We start from the raw sequence: 6,283 nt of genomic DNA, 5'->3' as shown, positions 1-6,283 counted from the left end.
CTATAAGTTGGAACCAACTTGACAGCACTGAACATCAACAGCAGCAACAGTTCCAAAAACCTTATGAATAACTGTAAACCACAGGATGATATAGTGCTGGAAGAAGGGCCTCTCAGATTGGAAGATGCTCAAAATATGACTGAGGAAGAACTGCATCCTCAAAATAGAGTAAACTTTTATGATGTGGGTGAAGCAAAGCTTTCAGAACCTTCATTTGCTGATGAAACACAACTCAAAATGAGAAGAAATAACTGGTAACATCCATTGATAATCATAATGTGTAATGTATGAAGTATGTGTCTAAGAAAATTATGTTATAAAATACAAAGTGGAACATTTATAGATTAAACATTTATGGAACAAAGATTGGTATTCCAGGCATTAGTGTGCTGAAATGGACTTATGTTGGCCATTTTGAATTGGATAATTGTATATTTTACTATTCTGGAAATAAAAAATTGAAAATGAATGGTGTCTTCATCATAAAAAATAACATTTCAAGATCTATTTTGAAATACAATGTGATCTCTGATAGGTTAATATGTATTTGCCTAAAAGAAATAATTAACACAACTATCACTCAAACTTAGGCACCAACCACCAAAGCCAGTGATGATGAAATTGAAGAATTCTACCAACTTCTTCAAGGAGCTCTGGTAGCATCGTAGTTACAAGTTGGGCTGCTAACCTCAAGGTCATCAGTTTGAAACTACCAGCAGTTGTGTGGGTGAAAGGTAAGGTTTTCTGCTCCTATAAAGATTACAGCTTCAGAAACCCCATGCAGGATTGCTATGAGTCAGAAGTGACTTCATGGTATACAACCAATGAACGAACTATCAGCTTCTTCCATCTGCAATTTATCAAACATGAAATCAAGATACATTGATAATTACTGGTGATTAGAATGTGGAAGTTAGAAACAAAAAGGAGGGATTGGTAATTGGAAAATATGGCCTTGGTGATAGAAATGATGCTGGTGATAGAAATGATGCTGGTGATGGAAATGATGCATGATAGAATTTTGCAAGGCCAATAACTTATTCATTTAAAATACCTGTTGTCAACAACATAATCAGAAACTATACATTTGGACCTCATAAGATAGAAAACACATGAATCAAATTGACTACATCTGTTGGAAAAGACAATGGAGAAGATCATCAGTCAAAACAAGTTCAGAAGCTGACTGTGGAACAGACCATCAGTGGCTCATATACAAGTTCAGACTGAAGAGAAAAGTAAAACAAATTTAAGAGAACCAAATACGACCTTGAGCATATCCCACCTGATTTAGAGATCATCTCAAGAACAAATTTGATGCATTGAATGCTGATGACCAAAGATCAGATGAGTCGTAGGATAACATCAAGAACATTATACATGGATAAAGTAAAACATCATTAAAAAGACAGGAAAGAAAGAAAAAGACCAAAGTGGGTGTCAGAAGAGACACTGAAACATGATCTTGAATGTAGAGATGCTAAAGTGACTGGAAGAAATGAGGAAGTGTAAGAGCGGAATAGAAAATTTCAAAGGGCAGCTGAAGAAAACAAAGTAAAATATTATAATGAAATGTGCAAAGTCCTGGAGTTAGAAATCCAAAAGGAAAGGACACACTCAGCATTTCTCAAGTTGAAAGAACTGAATACAAAATTCAAATCTTAACTTTCAATACTGAAGGACAAAATATTGAATGTTGTGTGGTTGTTGTTGTTAAGGGTTGTTGAGTCAGTTCTGACTCCACGACCCTCTATAGGGTTTCCCAGGAGCAGCTGGTGGATTTGAACTGTCGACCTTCTGGTTTGCAGTCCAGTACTGATCCTACAGTGCCACACCAGGAGTCTAAAACTTCATCATTCTCCCACGGAGATTTGAACTGTTGACTTTAAGGTTAGCAGCCCAACTTCTAACACACTATGTTAACAGGGCTTAATGATGTAGGAAGCATCAAAAGAAGATGGAAGAAATACACAAATCACTTTACACAAAAGAATTGATTGACCAATAAACAACTTCATGATAAACAGAGAAAAGATTGATATTGTCAAGGATTTCATTTTACTTGGATCCACAATCAATACTCAAGGAAGCAGAAGTCAAGAAATTAAAGGGCATATTGTATTAGCCAAATCTGCTGCAAAGGAGCTCTTTTAAGTGTTAAAGAGCAAAGATGTCACTAAGGTTCGCTTGATGCAAGTCATGGTATTGTATTGTCAGTTGCCTCTTTAACATAGACATGTGAAAGAAGGACAACAGATAAGGAAGACCATAGAAGACTTGGTGCATTTGAATTATGGTGTTGGAGAATCATAATGAATATACAATTGATATCTAGAAGAACCAACATATCTGTATTGGAAAAAGTACAACCAGAATGCTCCTTAGACGCAAGGATGGCAATACTTCATTTCATGTACTTTGGCCATGTTCTTAAGAGGGACCAGTCCTTGAAAAGAACATCATGCTTGGAAAAGTAGAGGGTCATTAAAAAGAAGACGACCTCCAATGAGATAGATGGACATACTGGATGTAACAATGGGCTCAAATGTAAGAAAAATTGTGAGGATGGTACAGGACCAGACAATGTTTCGTTCTGTTGTGCCTAGGGTGGGTATGAGTCAGAACCCACTCTAATGCACCTAACAGCAGTAACAACAAGGATTTTGTGACAATACTTTTTGACTTACCCTTGGATTAAATTATGCTATTACAATGTTAAAGTTGCAAATCATTCATTTTATTCCATATAATTTACTTATAGTTTTACAGAACAAAGAACTACTAGACCAGTCAGCAGCTTAACTTCCATTTTGAATGTTGTAGTGAAGATTTTCAAAATTATTTAAGATGAAGATGTTGTGGTTGTTATGTGCCATGGAGTTGGTTCCAACTCATAGGGACCCTGTACAGGTTTTCCAAGGCTGTAAATCTTTACGGGAGCAGAAAGCCTCATCCTTCTCCCACGGAGCAGCTGGTAGTTTCGAACTGCTGGCCTTGCGGCTCGTAGCCTGATTCATAACCACTAGGTGATAATCAATACCATTTTGGTTCACCAAACTTCCATTATTTTTTTAAAATAATATGTTCCTTAGTGATTTATTTGCTTAAGCTTGGCAGTAAAAATTTGATACAAAATCTTCTGAAGTGTTTCTTTTGAAAAAACAGTATTTCTCATGAATTAGAAATAAAATAAAAATTGGTAATAAGTGAGAAATTATTTTATTCCCCGTGAAACAGAAACTACATTTACTAAAAATAAATCAGAAATAACATGGAAAGCTAGTTTTCTAGTTGGGCTAATGACAATGTTATTATAAGTTCACAGACAAATTATGCCATTTTATATTAAACATTACCTGGAGAAATTTGTAATGCATGTATTTAATATTCTCTAACTGGCTTATTTTTCTGAACATTTGTTTGTTGAAGTGCAATAGATGTTCACATAGCAACCCTTCACACAACAGAATGAAACACTGCCTGGTTCTACTCCATCTTCACAATGATTGTTATGTTTGAGCCCACGGTTGCTGCCACTGTGTCAGTCCATCTCAAGTGTCGTCCTCTTTTTTGTTGACCCTCAGCTTTGCCAGCATGATGTCCTTGTCCAACCTGTCTGTTCCTTCCTGAAAAGGACATCTCATGATATCCAAACTACTTGAGATGAAGTCTTATCATTCTTGCTTCTAAGGAGCATCCTGGCTGTATTTCTTACAAGACAGATTTGTTCTTCTGGCAGTTCATGGTACTTTCAATATTCTTCTCCAACACTATAATGCAAGTACATCCTTTCTTCTATGGTCTTTCCTAATTTTACTATTTATTAGTTGGGACATGCAACATTCCATTTATTTATTGGTCATTGACTATCTTAGTCTTTAAAATGTTCATATCCTTCACCAATTTTATATTTTGCCTGTTATTTTTAATTGACCTGTAGAAATTCTTTCTACATTTTGAATAGTAATCTTTTTGTCATAAAGATAGCAAATATCTTCTCCCAGACTGGCTTGTGTAATCACTTAAATATCAGTCTTCTATTTGTCAGAAGTACTTAATTTTTAAAAAATATACATTATTTTATTACACACACAAAAAAAACAAACCAAAATGCAACATCCTAAAACCCCCAAAATTTACTATTGAAACTAATTCCTAGGAGTTTGCTGTGCTACCATACACACGTCAAGAAATTAAAGAACCACTAAATATATAGAAACATTCAACATCAGAAACTTTAAAATCTAACTATATGTAATAGCCCCTTAAAAAGCTACAACCTGCATTTTAAACATGTATTTTCTCTATGAAGAATCTTATCAGCTATACAAAATTCTGTACAGTTTTTATACTGAAGCTAATACTGAGCTGCACTTGAATTCACATTCTTAGCTAAACAATTGCCTGAGCACACACGCATACTCCACATATTACAGGATAGCCACTTATTCTTCATCTTCATTTTCTTTCTCATCATCTTCTTCTTCCTCTTCCACCTCCTCCTCCTCATCTTCTGGTTTGTTCTTCTTTGAGCCTGTTGGCCTACCAGGACCCTTCTTTCCTGCTTCACTTTTGCCTTTGGCACGGTAGGCGGCAATATCCTTCTCATATTTCTCCTTTAGCTTGGTTGCTTTTGCTCATATGGTTGTTTAATCTTTGGCTGATTGTTCAGACCACATTTCATCCAATTTTTTTTTTTTGCAGTATCCCCACTGGATAGGCCCGGGTGCTCATTTTTGGTCTTTGGGCGATGTTTAGAGCAAAACAGGAAGAAGGCAGATGGTGGCCTCTTAGGGGCATTGGGATCATTTTCTCCCCCCTTTCTTATCACCTTTGGGAGGCACGTAATTTTTTTATCTCCCTGTTATAGCTAGCTTTGCCACTTTTTGTTATATCTTCAAACTTTGACTTTCCTTTGCAGGTATGGTCTTCCATCTCTCGGAACACTTCTTGGAGAACTCAGTGAAGTTGACAAACGAGCCGGGTGTTTCTTCTTCTTCTCTTCCCGGCACGTCTGCACGAAGAAGGCGTATGAGGAGGACATCTTACCGGAGGCTTGCTGGGGTTGTCCATCATGAGGCGCGGCGCCTGGTACAAGTCAAAAACTTTTCCTCAGAGTCGCTCTAAGCGCCCGGATCCGACTGAGACGCTTCCTCCCAAGGGCCAGAAGTATTTAATTTAAAGTTAATCAAATATACTTGTATTTCATATATATATATATATATATATAGTTTGTGCATATGTATCTTGTTTAGAAAATTATTCCTTGAATTCATGAAAAGTATCTTTTTCTTCCTAATAATTTTAATGATTATTTTCCACATTTAGGTCTATAGTCTAATTTTTTTCCTGGAATGTAAATAAGGAGCTTATTTATTTATTTGTTTTTAATATGGAAAAATATTTCCCTAGTACCATTTATTGAGTATTTCATCATTATCCTAAAATGAAAAAACAAACGAACTGGTTGTTGTTGAGTCAATTCCAGTACATTGAAATACTGTTAACACCTGAAAGTACATGTGGACATGTTTCTGAGTTCTTTGTTATGGCCATTGGCCTATTTATATTTCTCTACAGGGTCACTACGAGTCGGAACCGACTCCACGGTACTTAACAACAACAACAGAGAATATCAGAAAGATGTTTATCTGTGCAGTATTGACTACACAAAGGCTTTTGATTGTGTGAATCATGACAAACTATGGACAATATTGTGAAGCTGAGTATTCCAGAACACTTAATTGTGCTCATGAGGAATCTGAGGCAGTTGTTTGAACAAAACATGGGAACACAGAATGGTTTAAAATTAAGAGAGGTGTGCGACAGGGTTATATTCTTTCACCATACTTATTCAACTTGTATGCTGAGCAAATAATCCAAGAAGTTGGGTTCTGTGAAGAAAAATGTGGCATCAGGATTGGAGGATGACTCATTAACAACCTGCGATATGCAGATGATACAACCTTGCTTACTGAAAGTAAAGAAGACTTAAAACATTTACTGATGAGGATCAAAGAGCACAGTCTTCGGTATGAATTACATCTCAATGTCAAGAAAACAAAAATCCTCACCACTAGACCAATAAACAACATTCTTATCAACAGAGAAAAGATTGAAGTTGTCAAAAACTTCATTCTTCTTGGATCAACTATCAACACTCACGGAAGCAGCAGTCAAGAGATCAAACGACATATTGCATTAGGCAAATCTGCTGCACAAGACCTTTTTAAAGTGTTGAAGAGCAGAGATGTCAGCTTGAGGACTAAGGTGCACCTGACCC

At 36.2% G+C, this 6,283-nt stretch overlaps 1 pseudogene; it reads right to left on the bottom strand.

The window, feature by feature from the left end:
• Positions 1 to 4,445: 4,445 nt before the first annotated feature.
• The window catches only part of LOC102841269, a 2,458-nt pseudogene continuing 620 nt past the window's right edge, over positions 4,446 to 6,283 (bottom strand).

Source organism: Chrysochloris asiatica, unplaced genomic scaffold (genome assembly GCF_000296735.1).
Source record: "Chrysochloris asiatica unplaced genomic scaffold, ChrAsi1.0 scaffold00012, whole genome shotgun sequence".
NCBI classification, from domain to species: domain Eukaryota; kingdom Metazoa; phylum Chordata; class Mammalia; order Afrosoricida; family Chrysochloridae; genus Chrysochloris; species Chrysochloris asiatica.
The sequence above is the reverse complement of the archived record's forward strand: the minus strand, read 5'-3'. Positions and strand labels throughout refer to the sequence as shown.